This window comes from Elephantulus edwardii, unplaced genomic scaffold, assembly GCF_000299155.1.
Source record: "Elephantulus edwardii isolate Elephantulus edwardi_28Jun2011 unplaced genomic scaffold, EleEdw1.0 scaffold00137, whole genome shotgun sequence".
Classification (NCBI taxonomy): domain Eukaryota; kingdom Metazoa; phylum Chordata; class Mammalia; order Macroscelidea; family Macroscelididae; genus Elephantulus; species Elephantulus edwardii.
In genome coordinates this window covers 3228238-3248090 of record NW_006399887.1, presented here as the reverse complement: position 1 = coordinate 3248090, position 19853 = coordinate 3228238, and the positions used below count along the sequence as shown (strand labels likewise).

General features: G+C 42.0%; 1 pseudogene; it reads left to right on the top strand.

The window, feature by feature from the left end:
• The window catches only part of LOC102860273, a 67653-nt pseudogene extending 49335 nt beyond the window's left edge, over nucleotides 1-18318 (top strand).
• Nucleotides 18319-19853: the final 1535 nt, after the last annotated feature.

Sequence of the window (19853 nt, the reverse complement as noted above, 5' to 3'; positions counted from 1 at the left end):
TTTCAATCTTTTCAATACCATCTAGTTATTAAAAATTATCACCATTTCTACAACGAAATTTCTATATTAACCTATCATTCAAGATCAAAAGGGCAGCATTTTCCCAAGGACAATGTCCAAAAGGCAGGAAACCTTAAGAAAGAAGAAGAAATGGAAATGGGAAGCATAAGGAGGAAGTGGAATGTGTGATGTTACCTTGTAGGAGTTGCACAACCTCTGAAAAGAGACCTGCCACATCCTTCAGCCTTACATGACTATCACTGCATGCATACCCTGGCTTTCACAGCTCTAGTTAAACACTGTACCAAAGTATGAAGTTTAGGTTGGTTTGGGGTTTTTTTCTTAAATAAAGCAAAAAATTTTTTCAGAGTTAAATGATAGTAAATGTAAGTGAGAGACTATCCCTAAAACATCACTCTGGAATAGACTGGGAGTTATTATTAATTTCCTCTTTATATGTTTCTGTATTACTTACGTTTTGTGAGGTTTTTAAACAATAATCCAGTGCCCTAAAACAGAATCTGATCCATGGCGACCTCCATCAGATTTCCCAGGTGGTAAATCTTTATTGCCTCATGGTGATGACTGTCTCGACTTTCTCCCACAGAGCGGCTGGTGGATTTGAAACATCAATACAGCTCAGCAGGTAACGCATCATTTCCCAGATACTTTCTTTTTTTAACAATAACTAGATAAATATCTAGAAAACATTTTAAAGTGATTGTATAGAACCCAAGGAATGCAGTGAGACAAAGAATCCAGGTCGCATAGTAGAGATGCCCCTCCTTAGTTGGAAGATAGGGTACCAGCTATGCCACCAGCTCTGAAATGAAAAGCACTTTGCAGCTAAGATTCCAGAACATGTGACGAACCATTTTTTTAAACACAATGCTTCGGCAGGACAAATAAGTTGGGGGGAAAAAATTATATATATCTGACAACATTCATAGATCAGTTAAATTGTTTTTGTGTTTCCTTTCATGACTAAAGAAGCAAATATTTTTTTATCATTCACAATAGCAAAATAAAAAAAGAAAGCCATCTGCTTTCCACAAAAATAAGACCAGAAATAAAAGTAAACCGTGCACAGGGTCGCTATGAGTCGGAAACGACTCGATGGCACATAACAACAACAACAACTACTACAAGCTTAAATTTTAAAGCTCAACATCAAGAAGATAGAGATTCTCACTACTGGACCAACTGGCAGCAGCATATTAGATGGAGAAGAGATTGAGGTTGTTAGCAATTATAGCTTGCTCAGATCCACTACCAACACTCTTAACACCAGCAGTGAGGAAATCCAAAGAGGAACTGCATTGGGAAAATCTGCTGTCATGGACCTCTCCAGAGTGCTGAAGAGCAACAATGTCAGTCTAGATACAAAGGTGTGCCTAATCCAGGCCAATGGTCTTCTCAATTATTTGTTATGCTTCAGAAAGTTGGACAATGACTAAGGATGACAGAAGAAGAATAGATGCTTTCGAGCTGTGGTGCTGGAGAAGAGTCTTGAACATACCTTGGACTGCCAACAAAACAAATAGATCGGTCTTGGAGAGGGAGAACCCAGTTCTTTCCTTGGAGGTTAGGATTTTTAAACTCCACCTGACTTACTCTGGGCACACACACGGCCAGAAGAGATCAGACCTTGGAAAAGGACATCATGCTTGGAACGGTGGACGGAGCACAAGAGAGGGAGACCCAGGATGAGATGGATTGATATAGTGACTGGGGCAATGGGGGTAGGCGTGTCGGAGTTAAGGAGACTGGGTCAGGTCAGGGAAGGGTTCAGAGCTTCTGTACATAGGGGTCGCTATTCATCGCAAGTGACTCAATGTCATATAAAAACAATAACATACTATGACAGGTTTGGAGGCAGGAGTGGCATCCACTTCCTAAATAATATGCCTCCAGAAACTCTATGAACTTTGATAAATTTCAATAGTTGTAAAGGGTCTCAAGCCTTTTGTTCATAGGGTCGCTATGAGTCGTGCTCGACTCGAAGGCAATCAACAACAACAACATACAGTAATCCTTGGAATCATTGATTTGCAGGGGTGGAAAGGCCAGAGTTCTCTTTTTCTGGATATTCATGTGTTTGATTTCACATGCTATGACCAAACCGTAATATTGGAGACACATGATGGCATGAGAATTTCTAAGGAAATAGCACAAGAAACAGATACTATTGGAATTCTGTACATTGTCAAGAGAAAAATTTTAAACTGGTCTCTATTATATTACAATGTCACCAAAAAAGAAAAGATAAGAAGAGGTGATTATTTGACAGTGAGTTTTCCATTATAAATACCTCATATCACTTACTCATTGACATTAAAGGAGAACAGACTCTTAGATGAACTTCTGGGTTTTCAGAGGCTGTAAATCACATAGGAGATTCTTATCTTTGTCCCTCAGAGGTGCTACTGAATTTAAACCACCAAAAAGAGCAGCTTTTGGGTTGGCAGCACAAGAATCTGTATGCTAAACAAATTATCTGAGAATCTGCGCTCTATTAAAGAATGTGGTATCAGGATTGGAGGAAAAGTCATCAATAACTTTTGTTATACATTTGACAAACTTTGCTTACTGAAAGTGAGAAGGACATGAAGTGATTGCTGCAGAAGGTTAATCACCGAAGCCTTCAAATTGAACTGCATCTCAACATCAAGAAAACAAAATTCCATACCATTAGACCAATGGGCAACACCATGATATATGAAGAAAACACTGGAACTGTCAATGACTTCATCTCACTTGTTGATCCACAATCAACAACACCCTGGGTACCAGCAGCCAGGAGATCACGGGGCATATTGCACTGGGAAAGACTGCAGTCAGGGACCTCTCCAAATTATTGAGAGCAATGTTAGTATGAGGATGAAGGTATGCCTTATTCAGGCCATGGTCTTTTCAGTCACCTCTTATGCAGTTGAGAGCTAGACAAAACTAAATAAAGATGAAGAAGAAGAATTGATGCCCTTAAACTGTGATGTTGGAGAACAGTACTGGGTTCTCCCATATATTTCCAAAAGAACACACACCTGTATCTTTGAGAAGGTATAGCCAGTGTGCTCCTTGGAGGCAGAGATGATAACACCTCATCTCACACACTTTGGGATGTTGCTAGGAGAAGATCTTCCTTAGACAGAGACAGTACGCTTGGGAAGGTGGACGGATGGTGAAGGACAGGAAGAGCCTCAACAAGGTGCACTGACACAGTGATGGCAGCAACAGGCTTGAGTGTGTCAAGGATTTTGAGGATGGTACAGGATAGGACAGGGTTCAGATCTATTGAGTCATACTCGACTCAGCAGCAGCTAGCAACACCACCACCAAGCTCCTTTAGCCAAAATAAACTGAGTATTAGTCAAGAAAGCAAAGAACTTGGGATACTGACCCAATGAACTTGGAGAATTATGACCAAATAAACTTTTCCCCCCCCTTTGTTAATTTCAGTGTGTCCAGAATTACCTGGGAAATTTATTCAGTACACTAATCCAATACTTATTCAGTCATTAATTCACTGCCGTGGAGTCTGATGCTACTGATAACTCTATAGGGTGTTCAAGGCTATACACCACCCTAGAGAAGACTGCCCATCTTTCTACCTGGAAGAAGCTGGAGAACCAAAGCACAAGAGAGGCATGCCTTTCGGTTTACAGCACAACTCCCTACAGACCGTGCCACTGTTGGACGGTGGCACTCCTCAGCACTGTGTTCTCCCTAATTTTACAATCCAGCTGAGAAGATAAAAAGAACTTATAAAAACTTACAAAAAATAAACTAGTTGTTTGTTGTTGCTAATAAAGAAAGAAAGAGATGCATTGCACTGGAAGGGGGAACTTATAAAAAGCATTTAACACAACAGAAAACTCTTTCACGTAGAAAGAGAGGCTATAAAGACTTCAAATGTTCCATTCAGACAAAGCAAGACTGTCTGTGGACGTACAATAAGGGGGGAAAGCACTGCAAGGCTAAGGATTCTCATTAGCCAAGTTTGGTTTAAAACAACATCATAGAGGTTCTAGAAGAATCAAATCTTCTAGCTATCTGATCATTTGCTATCATTCCGCAGAGACTAAGTCACTACTAGGGAGCTCTGGTGGCCTAGAGGCAAGAAACGACAATGCAATCCCAAAGGCCAGCAGTTAGAGTTCACTAGTTACTCTGCATAATGGGCAGTCTCCTCCCATGTGATTAACTGCCTCTGAAAACTCTCCAGAGGGTCAACTATGGGTTGATTCTGACTCGATGGTACACAACAACAACAAAACAACATGCTTGTTCTAGTGGTTTAGTGATAAGGAGCCGTGCTGCAATCCCAAAGGCACAAGGTTCAAAACCACCAGCTGGTCCATAGGAGAAAGATGAACAATCTCCTTCTGTGTGATTAAACTGTCTCTGAAAACTGGCTGATGAGTCAGTTCCAAGTTGAAGGTACACACAACACATGCTTGTTCTACCAGCTCTAGGATAACCCTTTGCAGCAATGTTTTCTGCATTCTCAATACACGCCCACTATCATGGAACTACAGTTTTGTTTTTTCTATGCAGATAAGATGGTTTGGGAACAAAGCTTTTCCTACATCACTGGAAGTTGATTCTTATCATCATGTGTAACCATCAAGTAATGCTGATGTTGCAACTATTGGGACAGAATGCTGGAAAGTCATACTATCTTAAGGGAGCATAGGGAATGACTCAACTGTCAAATGGTACTGAGAAAACAGTGATTATCTACAAGGAACTGGGTGGGCCAGTCATCTCTATGAGACCAGCTAGAAACAGGAACTTGATGCACATCCCAAGAAAGGCACAAACTTGGAAACAGGAAGAGTGGACTTGCTGGTAGTAAAGCAGCCATGTGATAAGCTGATCTCCAAAAGGAAATATTGGTGAATCCCACAGAGGCCACAAGGCTACCGGCTACCAGAGGGACAGGCCCACATGGAAGATTAAAATGTCAGGCTTATTGAAGCTGAACTTTGCCAAAGGATAAAGCTTTCAGAAGCCAAGATAATGGCATAATGAATCCTGCTAGACAAAGTTAATTTGACAAATTGGAACAGGAGCTGTGTAATCACTAAGCTATTTCACTGTGGAATAGGTCTTGTTTTCTATGATAACTGTGAGCAACTGGCAATGGGCATATGCTTAGAATGTTAGGAAAAGGAATCTAATGTCCAAACTGGGCTTAGTGAGAGCATATGCCAGAAACTGGGTAGGAAATATTTACTGCAGGTAAAGAGAAAAATAGCAGCACATCATGGCTGAACCATGGTACTCCCTGGGAAATGTTTGATAAAGAAATCTAGATTCCAGGCATTCATGGCAAACTGAGCAAAACCTTCTCTGTCTATCCTTCCTAAAAGTCAACTAGAATGACAGGAAAGGGGTTTTGTTGCCATAAAGGATGGAGACACTAAGAGCACACAATGACAATAAACTAAGAATATGCACTAGTGTTACATGACGTAGCAGGCCCAAGAAAATCAAACCCAAAGCTGGTGGAGTGAGAGGAGGAAGCAACCTGGTATAGATAACAGTCTCCAAAAGCTAAAGACAGCAGGACTCTGTCTGGGGGGCAGTGGGTGTGGTGGATTGATGGAAAGTCTCTTCCGAAGGAGCTCACTGCCCACATTCCTTCAGTCACCCTGAGCAGTTATGCAGCAGCCCCTTCTCCACTCCCACAAGACACTTGGAGTGTCTCCCCATGATGGAGAGTGCAAAACAGAGGGTCTCTGGGTGGGGGGTGGGGCTGGGCAAGGAGAAAAGTGCAACAATGAAGGAATGGAAATCCAAAAATCTCTGTAAATGTTCATTAAAATTATTAAATAAAAAAATTAAAAAAAATGGTCTCTAGGTTGGGGTGCATGGAGCACAGCTGAGGACAAAGGTGCTTTGCTGAAAACACTAAAGAGGGGTTAAGGGTATTAAATCCTCAGGCTTCCAATTTTCTTCTTCATTTGGTGCCCTAAATGTTGTCTTACAGATGGGACTGACATCACCCTCCAAGAAAGTGATGGGAATTAGAAGGATTCTCTCAGGGCTCCTATCTGCTCATGAGGAAACATCTAAACAGGATTCCAGAAATTCAAAATCTCACTGCTATTCAGGTGATTTCAATTTCTCTCAATCTTCCACCAATGTTTCCAAGACTGTGCATCTTAACTGGAGTAGATTGCTCATCCACAAAGCGGCTAGTGGTTTCAAAAAGCCTGAGACACAGAGCTCCTTTATAATGTCAGCAATTCTCCAAATAAAAGGCCCTATCCGATCTCCCTACAGTGGAGTTTCCAATCAATAAGCTTGCCTACACTTTCAGCCTTTATGAAAACAAGAGGTATTACAAATACCTTTTAAAGGGAAACCTTTTACATGAAAGATACAGACTTAAACAAATGAGGGAGGAAAATCATCCTGATGGAAAATAAGTTTGTGTAAGGAGAAAATGTCGCCAAACATTATTAGTAAGTTCCTCAGAAAGATAAAACACTGAAACATAAAACAAAAAGAAGGAAGAAACCTAACATGCACATGTACATACACACACATACATACACATAATCAAGGGAGCGCTAATGAACTACTGGAAAGAAGCTGCACTGCAATTTCATGGTAACACGGTTCAAATCCACCAGGAGCCATGCGGAAGAAAGATGGGCAATCATCTGTGTAATATGCAGCCTTTGAGAACCCACTGAAGGGTCAGTTACGAGTTGATTCCAACTCACTGACACATAAAAACAATATTACCAAACCAAAGCTAATTATCATCAAATCTATTCTGACTCATTCCCTCCTTACAGGAGCTTCTCCACAGTGTGTCAAGGCTGTAAATCTTTTTTAATTGTGGAAGGAGTACAGACAGAGTGCTTCCTTCTGCAAATATATATACCAAGAACAGAATTCTTTTCAATTTAAGATACTGAAAATAAGACTCAATTCATGAAAAATCTAAAGAGCACTCTGAATGAGTTGCAAAACACCTTCCCCAAAGTGAATCCAAATAAAAAAGAAATTAGAAAAGAATATTTGAGGCCTAAAAGGGTCGGGTGACAAAGTCCATAGGGAGTTTCACTGCCAACTCAAAAGTAGTGTCTTTCTGGCAGTTCAAATCTACCAACAGCTCCAAGAAAGAAAAAGGGGCAATCTTCTCTTGTACAACTACAGCCAGAGTAATCCAGAGGAGGGTCAGCTATGAGTCGAATCTGACCCTAAAGCAATGAGAAGTGATTTTTTTTTCTATTTCTTAAAAGGCTAAGATATTCAGTATCTCAACAACAGTTGCTGAAAGAGACATCACAGAAAATAGAAAGAGGGTATTACTAGTGAGATAATTTAAGAACATATATCAGACTGAAAGACATTAGTTTCCAAATACTAGTTATTCCAGATAAAGAGACTAGGACAAAGGTGAAAACAAATCCTAACCCAGGCACCAAGTATCCCCTGCCATCAAGTCAGTTCCAACTCATGACAACCTTTCTCCATCAGTTTTCTGAGCCTATAAATGTTTATGGGAGGAAACTGTGAATCTTCCTCTTGAGAAGCAGCTGTTGGCTCTAAACTACCAACCTTTCAGTTAGCAGCAGCCCAACACATAGAACTCTATACCACACCCAGCCACAGCATCATAAAATTACAGAATTGTGGAGGCAAAGAAAGAATTCTATAAACTTCCAAGAGGAATACAGAGATTCCACAGGTCACGAATAAAAATAAAAATAAATATGAGGACTCAGAATAGCTTTGAATTCCTCAATAAGACCACACAAGCTAGAAAGCAATGAATAGAGTAATGCCTTCAAAATTCTAAAGAAAATAATTTCTAGCCTAGAATTCTATACTCAACAAAACTATCAACAGTCAGTAGAAAACATATTTTCAGTCATTCAGTCTGAAAAAACAGGGTTACAATTGACTCTTTTTCATGAAGTTATGAAAAAATGTCCTCCTTCATAACAAGATATATGTGTAGTCGCAAGAAAGATAAGTCCCCAAAACATCTTGGGACATGAATGAGCCTAGAAGACCTTAGCCTGAGTGAAGTCAGTCGGTTACAAAAAGACAAATCCTGTATGATCTCACTTTTATTTAAAAAATAGCTAAATAGCTATATACACAGAGACCAACATGTGCACTATCCCATTTTATATGGGAGAAAGGGAACTCTGGGGGCCTAGTAGTAATGAATTGTACTGCAAACCCAAACACACATTATTCAAATCCGCCAACTGCTCCACAGAAGAAAATGCGCAATCTCCTTCTGTAAGATAGATAGACTGCCTCTGAAAATCCACTGGAGGGTCAGCTATGAGTTAGCTTCAGCTCAATAATACAAAACAACAAATATAGCACATGGAAGATATTATTGAGTATTCCCAGACCCCCACAAAAGAGCCAACTTTGCCCATCAGAGCCTACTTCCAAGGCTCATAGTGATCACTTGGATCCACATAAGTGGAACTAAGAGGAATTTGTATTCTCAATGGAGAGGAAAGCTGAGCGTGGCCGTGTTCCTTCAGTGCTGTCCACCTAGCATGCACAGATGTGGCTCTACAGACGTGGATGAGCAGGGAAGGGTTGCTGGGCCTAAGAAGCAGGGGAGTTGTGAGGACCGCTAACTTGCTGGATTGCCCCCATGTGGGGGCTAGGGCTCAGTGAGGAGACCAACAGGTCTGGAATGCAGGGAGAAGTGTGGACCCCTGAGCTTGCCACTGATACACGTTTGAACCTAACCATAAATGACTGGGGACGAGCTGACGAGAACCCAGCCAGAGGAAGAAAAGATGATTCTTGCTGTGAGCTAGGGTAGACTGCTGTAACCTAACGGCTTGGACTGGACTTTGCTTGAGGATGTAGATGTTGAAACTTTCTAAACTAAACAGAGGATTCTTCAGCAAAAGTGGCATTCTTTTGAATTATAGAGATGGTTTGATAGAGATGGGCAAATCAGAAATTGGCTATCAAATAGCTGGCTTACATGCTTTCACAAATGTAGTTGTTACTAAGATGACTGTTGTTGTTGTTGTGTTGTTGTGTACTGCAGAGTTGGAATCAACTCACAGCTGACACAGTGGGTTTTCAGAGACAGTTAATTGCACAAGAGGAGAATGCCCTTCTTTCTCCTACCGAGTATCAGGTCGCTTTGAACCATGTGTCTTTGAGATTGCCGTGCAGTTTCTTGCCATTAGGCCACCAGAGCTCCCTAAAATGACTGGAAAAGCAGAACAAAAAAACCACTACAATATGCATGAACAAAATACAATGTAAAAGAAAATATTGCATAAAACATAATGTACATGCATGAAACAATATATATATGAATTTTAAAAATATTAATTAATAAAAAGAACCAACCTACAAAATTATCATTCACAGAACCAAGAATAACATTACCAGATAATGTTCACAGACACAATACAAAGTTTTGGTGGTTTAGTGATGTCACTCTCACTGCTGTGGGGGCAGGGTCTGCTCAAACTGGGTGCCCCTTTTAACAAAGTGGGTGCCCGCTGTAAAACAGTGAATGCTAGCTTCCCAAAAGTGGAAATCTCTGGGTGTCTTAGTTTCTTCTGATTAGTGAAAACAGGTTGTTCATAAAAGCAAAGTGGTGCAAAGTGAATTTTTTAAAACCTACATATATGCAGACAGACAGATATAAAATAAAGCAAACAATGATCATAGACTGATTTTCTTAGTATAACCTCATTTGATTCATTTTCTTGATTTTAAGTCTTAGAGTCAGTTTCAAAAGGCAATTCAATGAAATGGCAGAATATAGTTTATGTTCTATAGCCTAACCCTGGAAAAGAGCATTTGCAGTCTCAAAGGTTTGCAAGAGGCCCACTAAGATACAATTATTAGTTCCTACTTATCTGGAGCAAAAGAGAAAAAAGGAACCCCAAGATGCAGATGGAGAATTGGTCGGCAGTACTAACTGTTCATAAGAACCAAACGCTCCTCTACCCCGGATCAGAAGAACTAGATGGTGCCCAGCAACCCCTAACATTTAGTCTTTTCAAAACCACAATAAATGAATGCATATAAACAGGGAGGGAAAGGTGGAATCGGATGTCAAATTAAAATAATAAAAAAATCCAGACTGACAGGAGTCACTACTATTCTAACAAGTTTGACCACTTTAAGTTATTCCAATTCAAGGAAGAACTGGTTCGATTAGAATAGAGACAAAAAGGCAAGAAAGGATTAGGAGATGGAGGCAACTACTAAACTACTAAGCTCCCTCTTCCCCCCACCCCCCAAAGCTAGTCCCAAGACATAAGCATGTGGTACAAGGTAAATGTTTTAAATTTATATTTTATATTGGTTTGATTACAAAATTTGTACACATTGTGTTTCACACTGTCCTTCACTCACATTGTGTTTCATACAATAATTCCCATTCATTGTTTTATACAATTAATCACCATTGAAATATGCCCATCATCACACTGTCTTTCCAGATCCCTGCCTGATCTTTCCCATTTCCTTTACCTTCTCTTCCACTCAACAAATTATGAGACTCTTTGATTTTCCCCCTGTTCATCCTCACCTCTCTGCTCCCAATCCCACCCCCCTTGGGTCCTTATACACATTTTAATAGCTTTTTTCCTATTTCTACAATAATGGTCTAATACAGTATTTGACATTATGAGATGGTGTTAGTTCACTCAGCATAATGCTCTCCAGTCCCTTCCAAGTTATGTAATAATTTTTTAAATCGTTGCTACTATGTGCTGTGTAGTATTCCATTATTTGACTGTACCACAATTTCTCAATCCATTAAATTGTGGCCAGAGATTTGGGCTGTTTCCATGTTCTTGTGATGGTGAATAACTCTGCTATGAACATTGGTGTACAAGTCTCCATTTCTAACTTCATTGAGGTATATTCCAAGCAGTGGAATAGCTGAGTCATATAGAATTTCTATGTTCACCTTTCTGAGGAAATGCCAAACATGTCCTCTAGAGTGGTTGTACCATTTTACAATCTCACCAAGTGTATCAGAATTCCTATCTCTCCGCATCCTCTTCAACACGTATTACTTTCTGTCCTGTTAAAACTCTGCCACTGCTACTGGAGTGAGATGGTTATCTCATTGTGGCTTTGATTTGCACCCCTTAATAACTGATTCTGAGTATTTATTCACCTGTCTAATGGCCATCTGAATATTTTTCTATGTGGAAAGTCTCTCTTTTGCTCATTTTGTTATTAAGTTATCAGTCTTTTTCTTGTGGAGACCCTGTAGCATTCTGTAAACTTTTGTTATGAGACTCTGTGTCTGAGAGGGCATTGCCAAATGTTTTTAGCCAGGCAGTAGGTTTTCTTTTCACCCTGTTAGAAAACATAATGCACATAGAGTTTTAATCTTTAGAAGGTCCCATTCATCAATTTTTACCCTTTCCTGATGGTGTATTTCTAGCTGTATATGTCAGCCTCTTTACACCATAGAGTAGGCCTTCTAAATTGGGTCCAACATTGTCTCTTATGACCTTTATGGTTTGGGATTTACCCCTAGGTCTCTGTTCTATGTTGAGTTGATTTTTTACTATGGTGAGAGGTGTGCATCCTGCTTCAGCAGTTTTGCCAGCACCCTTTGTTGAAGAGTCTGTCTTTTCCTCAATTGATAAGTTGTATGTCCTTGTTGAATATTACTTGAACATAGATAGATTCATAAATTTCTAGGTTCTCTCACACCCATGTGTATTGCGGCTTTGTTCACAATAGCAAGGAAATGGAAACAACCTAAGTGCCCATCAACAAACGAATGGATAGAGAGGCTGTGGTACATTCATACAATGGAATACTATGCTGCATTGAAAAACAAGGAACTTATGCAACATTATTCAAAATGGGTGACCCTGGAGAACATTATGTTGAGTGAAGTATCTCAGTCACAAAAGGAAAAATACTGCATGGTGACACTGTTGTAAAACAGGACTGACATTGGGGTTAGGGGGAGATGGAGAAAGATGGGTTCAATAATGTATACTGCATTGAAATAGATGAGGGAGAAAACAATTTAAAGGGGATATGTGATTAGGTATTTTTGTCATGACAGAAGTCCAGAGCAAAGTCTGCATAATGGAGTGGACCTGGGGAAGGGTTTGTAAAACAATGAAAAAAATTTTCTCTTACTTTTCCAAGAGGGTAGTGTACTTAGGGGGGAGGGTTGGGAGGGGAAAAAAGTGCAACAATGAATGAATGGAAACCCAAAGTCTCTGTAAATTTTCATTAACATTAATAATAAATTTTAAAAAATGAGGAACAGAGAAAAAAAAGAGAAAGAAAAAAATTTCTAGGTTTTCAATTCTGTTTTAATTGTCTATATGTCTGTCATTATACCAGTACCATGCTGTTTTGGTTATTTCAGCTGTTGTTGTTGTTGTTTTGTGCCGGCGAGTCACCTGTGACTCATAGCGACCCTATGTACAACAGCCCTAAACCCTGCTCTATCCTGTGCCAATCTCACTGCCTCTGACACACCCATCCCAATTACCCCAGTCACTGAATCAATCCACCTCATAGGGGGTCTTCCCCTTCTGTGCCGTCCCTCCACCCTCCCAAGAATGATGTCCCTCTGCAATGACCTCTCCCTCCTTACAACATGTGCAAAGTATGTCAGACGAAGCCCCAAAATCCTTGCCTCTAAGGAATAGCCTGGTTTAACCCTCTCCAGGATAAATGTATTTGTTTTCTTGGCAGTCCAGGGTACATTTAATACTCTTCTCCAACACCAAAGCTCAAAGGCATCAATTCTCCTTCTATCCTCCTTGGTCACTGTCCAACTCTCTGATATATAACAAGTGATTGCAAAGACCATAGCCTGTATCAGACGCACCTTAGTCTCCAGAGTGACACCACTGCTCTTCAGTACCCTGGAGAGGTCCCTAACAGCAGACTTTTCCATCGCAATATGTTTTTTTTATTTCCTGTCTACTGGTGCCAAGAGTGTTGACCGTGGAGCTAAACAGTGTTGACTGTGGAGTCAAGCAGACTAAAGTTGTTAACAATCTCAATCTCTTCACCATCCATTCTGATACTGCCAATTGGTCCAGTGGTGAGAATCTTTGTCTTTTTGACACTGAGCTTCAATCCATACTGAAGGCCGCAGTCCTTGACCCTCTGCAGCAAGCATTTCAGGTCCTCCTCAGTTTCAGCAAGCAGGGTTGTGTCATCTACATAATGCAGATTGTTAATAGATCTTCCACCAATCCTGATGCCACACTTCTGCTTATAGAGCCCAGCCTCTTGGATAATCTGTTCTGCATACAGGTTGAAAAGGTATGGAGATAGGACACATCCCTGGTGTACGCCCTTCCCAATTTTGAACCATGCAGTGTTTCCTTGCTCTGTTCTGGCAACTGCCTCTTGGTCAAAGTATACGTTTCACATTAGAGCAATCAAGTGTTCTGGGATTCCCATTCTTCTCAGAGTCAGCCACAGTTTGTTATGATCCACACAGTCAAACGCCTTTGCATAATCAATGAAACACAGATATACATTCCTCTGGTATTCCCTGCTTTCAGCTAAGATCCATCTAACATCAACTACAATATCCCTAGTACCACAACCCCTTCTAAACCCAGCCTGGACTTCTGGCAGTTCTCTGCTGATGTGCTGCTCCTGTCGTTTTTGGATCATCTTCAGTAGAATCTTGCTTACATGTGAAATCAATGATATTGTTCTGGAGTTTCCACACTCTGTTGGGTCACCCTTCTTTGGAATGGGAACAGATATAGATTTCTTCCAGTCAGTTGGCCAAGTGGTTGTTCTCCAGATTTCTTGGCACAACTTGGTGAGCACATCCAGGGCAGCATCTGTTAGCTGAAATGCATCAATTGGTATACCATCTATTTTGGGGGGCTTATTTTTGTTATTTCTTTCAAAGCAGCTTGCACTTTTTCCTTTACCATGAGGGAGTGCTGTGTCTCCCATTTCATTCTTGTTTTTCAAAAGTGCTTTGCTTATTCGAGGTTTCTTTCCTCTCCAAATAAACTTAGCATTGCCTTTTCTATCTCTTTGAAAAACAGAATTAGTATCTGTATTGGGATTGCATTAAATATGTAAATTGCTTTTCATAGGATTGTCATTTTCACTATGTTGAGTCCTCCTATACATGTGTCCATAGGCCAATTTCACCCCTTTCTATCAGACTTTCGTATGCTGTTGAGTTGGAGTCAACTCATACCTGACTCCCCTGCAGGTTTTCTTGTAAATCACATGGAAGGGGCGTGCGTCCCCCTTTCTCCTGCAGAGCAGCTGGCAGATTCAAACCACCTGCCTCTGGGGTAGCGTGGCAGCAACACTTTATCTCTAGAGCACCATATTCTATTAACTGGAATGTCCAGTTTTTTGCCCCAAGTCCAACCAAGGTAGCTGTTTTCCTGAGGCTGCTGAGTTCACCTTCAATTCCTCCTCTCTATACATCCATATAGACTAGACAAGAAGCTAAAACAAGTAGTCCTGCCATCAAAAGAGACCAAGTACACATAGAGGATACAGCACCAGGTAAGAATCAGCACTCTGACAATTCTGTGGGCAAGGCTCCTTACCCTGAGCAAAAAAGTCATTCTCCCTGGGGAGGCAGAGAGGAATCTCAGAAAGGGCAGAGCAGGGAGGAAGTCAAGGAGCTTAAAGAGCTAGAAGGCACCAACCTGGTCAACCCAGAGGAACCTGTAGGAAGGGAGTGGTTGGAAGCCCAAAGCTCAGACTCCCCAGCACTCTAGATGCTCACAGGATGTTGGAGATGGAAAGGCCAGCAATTCATCTCCCAGCATGATAATGGGCCACGTTCTAGCCACAACCCCTTCTACCACTTTGCCAAAGTTCATTTAAAAAAAAAAAAAAAAGAAAACGTCAATTTCAGGGGGCAAAAGTAGCCATTCTCTGATTACCACAAGCTGATAAAAACACAGCCTCTGCCCTTGAGGAACTAGCTGCTGGGGAAACCTATGTGCATCCAGATACAGTATAATTAGGCAAACAAGTTGCAAAGACTAGTATACATTAGCAGTCTCTCCAATTTGGGAAGACTTAAGTAGGGCAAAGGTATAGCCAACGAGAGCACAGCGCTGATTTGCATGTGTTTACAAAACTTACCTTATACACATCCACAAACCGGAATGTACACACCCTTGTGGAAAGATTCAAGCTCACAAGATTCATTCAAGATTCAAGCATGCATCCTGATCTGACCAGCTGAGTCAGCTGTCCTCAAACCAATCAACTAATCCAGAAAAGTACAGATCTTTCTCCAAGACAGAAAATATAACTAAGTTGGAAAAACTACTTCCGAGGCAGCATGGAGTAGCTTCCCCATATAAACCAGGACATTCCATATGATCTTTGCAGCCAAGGAACTACTGATGTGACAAACTAACCTCATAAACTCAAAAACTGTTTGGGAAACATGCTATTTCATTTTATTTCCTCCGGAAGAATCTTCTAAGAGTGACTAAATTTGCAGAATTTCCTGTGAGGAAAATAGTCAGTCACTATAAAAATGCATGGCATGTACACAATATGCCTAACTATGCCAGACAATCTTAACTACCAAGCCCATTTAACCAACAGCCAGTCTGTTGTCCCAAGTCACTGCTGAGATCAACCTTGCTAATCAAATATATCAGTTTCTGAAGATTGGAAATAGATCTGATTGTTTCCAAACACAGCAACATATCATCTTCCAGGAAGGGAAAAATCCAAAAGGAAATTTAGGATCTAGGAAAACATGCACACTCCCAGGTCAAAACGCTAATGTTCCCAATTCATGTATTTGTCAAACTTGTTTTCAAGATGCAAACGCAATTCCCTAGAAAAATAGGAGGTTGGTGGAGTGAGGCCTCCAGGCTTGTACAATTCTAAGACTATTCTTTTGATTCCACTAAGTACCAGTCAAGACTGAGCTGACACCCAAGCAGACAGGAGGAATCAACACCGTCTCACAGCTAGGAAGTGAATCTGACACTGAACCTGCTGTCTACAGAGACGGTCTAGGCCCCCTCAGTAGCACTACAGTTGGCGTCACCCGCTGCTGTACCTCATGATATCAAATGCCCTCCATGAACCTCCACCAGACCATATGTAACAGTCAATAATGTTTATTACCAATGTTAATCAAAGTAAATGTGGTATAGATGTGAATTTCTTAATTCACATCAGATATGAATCTATACCTCAGATATGAATACTAACAAAATTGTCTTGTAAAATCTTTCTACAAGAATTACAACATAGTAGCAAAACTATTAGTAACTGAGCAGAAACCTTTCTTGTTTTACTTGTTCTTTTCCTTTAATAGGAAGCCAGGTAGCATAATGGGTTAAGCACTGAGAAGGTCAGTGAATGGAATCCACCAATTGCTAGTGCAAGAAAGATGTAGAAAGTCTGCTTCCAGAAAAATTCTCACTCAGTTCCCTGTCTTCTAGTCAGAACCATTCTATAGGTCACCCTCCAGCATGTTTTCAGGAGGCTGTGAACTGCTTGATTAAACTGTAAATTGCTCATTTTCTCCTGAGGAGCCACTGGTGGATTCGAACCACCAAAGTATAGAGCCTCTGGCTTAGCAGCACAGATGCCCACATTCTAGCCCACCCATTCTAGACCACCGGAGCTCCCTTCCAGAAAGATTACAGCCTTAGAAACCCTGTGAGGCAGTTCTACCCTCTCCTGGAAGAGATACCAGGGAGCACTGACAAGTGGCAAGAAGCTGCGCTGCAATCTCAGAAGCATGAGGTTCGAATCCACCCTCTGCTTCACAAGAGAAGGATAAGCAATCTCTTCCCATGCCATTAACTGTATCTGAAAACCCGCCGGAAGGGCAGTTATGGGTCAGCTCCGATTCAAAGTTACACAACAGCAACAACTCTTTCCTGTAAGGTTCCTAGATTCAGAATCAACTAGATGGCAGTAGATTTAGTTTGGTTTTGCTTTAACTGCTACTTAAGTCTCAAAAAAAAAAAAAAAAACTTACTGATTCAGCTTCATAAATACTATTATCATATCATTGTGGCTAAAACACCAGAAAATGCAACAAAGTCGGCAACTATAAAATGCCAGCAACAAGGACTGCAAGCGCTTTAAGTGCACGCGACTGGAAGAGTTATTGTAATTGGGTAGCAATGACAGCTGGGACCTGAACCATTTGAAGTTTCAAAAGGTATTATTAGCAAAAAAGTCAACTAGTCTACCTAATTCCAGACGGCACATAACAACAACAGTCTACCTAGTGGTATACGTCTACCTTTAAGCTGAGTTTATGAAATATTTCTGTTCTTATCACTAAAAGCAATGATAGTTTTCTATAAAGAGTATATTTCTGCTGAAATAGCACATCAGAATTTTACAAACTTTATAGACACTGTCGCTCGACGCTGTCCACACCCCACACTCCCACCCCGTCACCTCCTTAGCGACCTCAAATCTTAGTCTTGAAAACGAAGGAGGGAAAGGGGATGCTGCTCTACAGGAGAGACTAGCGCCACAGCCCAGAGGCCCGAGGCCGAGAGGCTCGCTGCCCGCAGCTCCAAGCACCTACACTTCCTTCCTGGGCGACAGGGTACAGGCTCCCTCACCTGGCACACCCGACAGGGCTCCGCCGGGATCCAAACCAAAAATCCAAGCCGACCAGTAGACTCCGACTCACTGCAACCCTGGATGACAGCAGAACTTGCCCTACAGAGCTTCCAAGGCTGTAAATCCTTACGGAAGCATAATGTCAACCCTATCTCCATGCCGCGCTGGTGGAGGGAGTTGAAAGCGCTGAGCTTTCAATGAGCAGGCGAGAGCTTAACCCCGACGCCACTAGGGGTCCTTTACTGGGGCTCAGAAAGATAGAAAACTCTCCCCTGATCCACAAGGGTCCGTCCTTAGGCAAAGAAAAGCGACCTCTCGTGGAGTGTATCCCGGTCCTAGCACTTTCCCACAGGAAGAACAGGATCCCGGCTGCCCCATGTCCCTTACCTGGCTGGGGGGTCCGGCCGCGCCGAGCTCTGCAGGGTGTTAACTCCGGCCCGCGCCGCTGGGTCTGAGCGTCCCGAGCCCGAGCCCGAGCCCGCCGGCTCCGCCCCCTGTCGCCCCGCCCCCAATGCCGGCCCCGCCCCTGCTCCCGGCGGCCCGCGGGGGCGGCGGGCTCCCACCACCGGCGGCGGTTTCGAGGCTCCCCCGCTCGCTTTGGTGGTTCAGGGTTGTGTGAGTCCCAGTGACTCGCACGCGCTGGTCTCGGCTCCTGCCACCCAGCCGGGTGCCGGGGACCTAGATCCTGGAGGCGTCCTCCGTGTTCTCCCTCCAGGCGTCGGTCTTTCCTAGGCCCTGCCTTCCTCTCTTAGGAGAAACGCCCCACGAGGGCTCCTACGTCGGGTTCCGGGGGAACCCGAGCACTGCCACCTGTGGGTGACTGGAGGCCCTGTCGGAATTAGGAACTGCGCCTTCCTTTTGCTATCACCAGACCGTTGATGCGGGGCAGTGGAGCGAAGCTAGGACTCTTACCAAAAGAATAAGTCATTTTACTGCCAAGCAATGGAGCGTACCCGACCACGTGCACTTGCTATTAATGCACTACTTTACTCAGTGAAGGGCGGTAACCAACACACACGCACATACATGACTTTGTGCCGGCTTCAGAGTACTTCATACTGTTAACTCAGCAAGCAATTCTACAAACTTGTTATTATTAAATAAAGGAACATGGAGCTTAGAAATATCAGCAAAGGAGAGAAAGCCCCTCAAGAGATGGACTGATAAATTGGACTCAAATGTGTCGAGGATGATAAGGATGGAGCAAGATCGGACAGAGTTTAGATCTATTACTGTTCATAGGTCTCTAGGAGTCCTACTGAATGAGACAACAGTACTAAACTTTTAACTTTTATATGCAATGTATCCACTTCCTAAATGACATGCCTCCGGAACTTTGATAAATGTTGATAGTTGTAGAGGAGGTTCAAGCCTTTTGTTCATAGGGTTGCTGTGAGTCGTGCTCGACTTGAAAGCAATCAACAGAAACAACACACGATGTAACTGAAACAAAAGTTAACATCCCTGAGATAAGGGACCAGGAGTGCTCACAATTGTACTCATCTAGAAACTGAAATAGGGTGATTTGAGACTATCCCTGAAGGAACCCTGGTAGTGCAGTGGTTACACACTCAGTTGCTAACGTGAAGGTTAGAAATTGGACCCCACCAGCTGCTTTTCTGGAGAAATGTATAACAGTAGTCTCTTTAAAGACTATTGTCTTGAAAACAGTGGAATAGTTCTGTTCAGGCCTATGAAGTTACTGTCAGAATCTACTTCAGGTGAGTAGTAGGAGAGGTTAGGGGATTTTTTTTTTTCTGATTTAGGGGATTCTTTTGAGGTGTGGAGGGGGCTTCTTAAGGTTGCCTAATTAATAAACTGTACAATGAATAAGGATGACAGAAGGATCGATGCCTGTGAGTCGTGCTGTTGGAAACGAGTGCTGAGTGTCCCATGGACTGCCCAAAGAACAAACTGATATGTCTTGGAGAAAGTGCTAACAGAGTGCCCTTGGAGGCAAGGATGGTGAACTTCATCTCACATATATGTTGGACACGTTGTTAGGAGAGCCTGTTTCTTGGAGAGGAATGCCATTCTTGGTCAATGAAAGAAGACCCTCAACAAGATGGATTGACACAGTGACTGCAACAATGAGATCAAGTATATCAAAGATCAAGTATATCAAAGCTAAGTACCTTTTCAACATGTATGCAGAGCAGATTATCCGAGAGGCTGGGCTCTATGAGCAGAAGTGTGGCATCAGGATTGGTGGAAGATCTATTAACAACCTGTGTTATGCAGATGACACAACCCTGCTTGCTGAAACT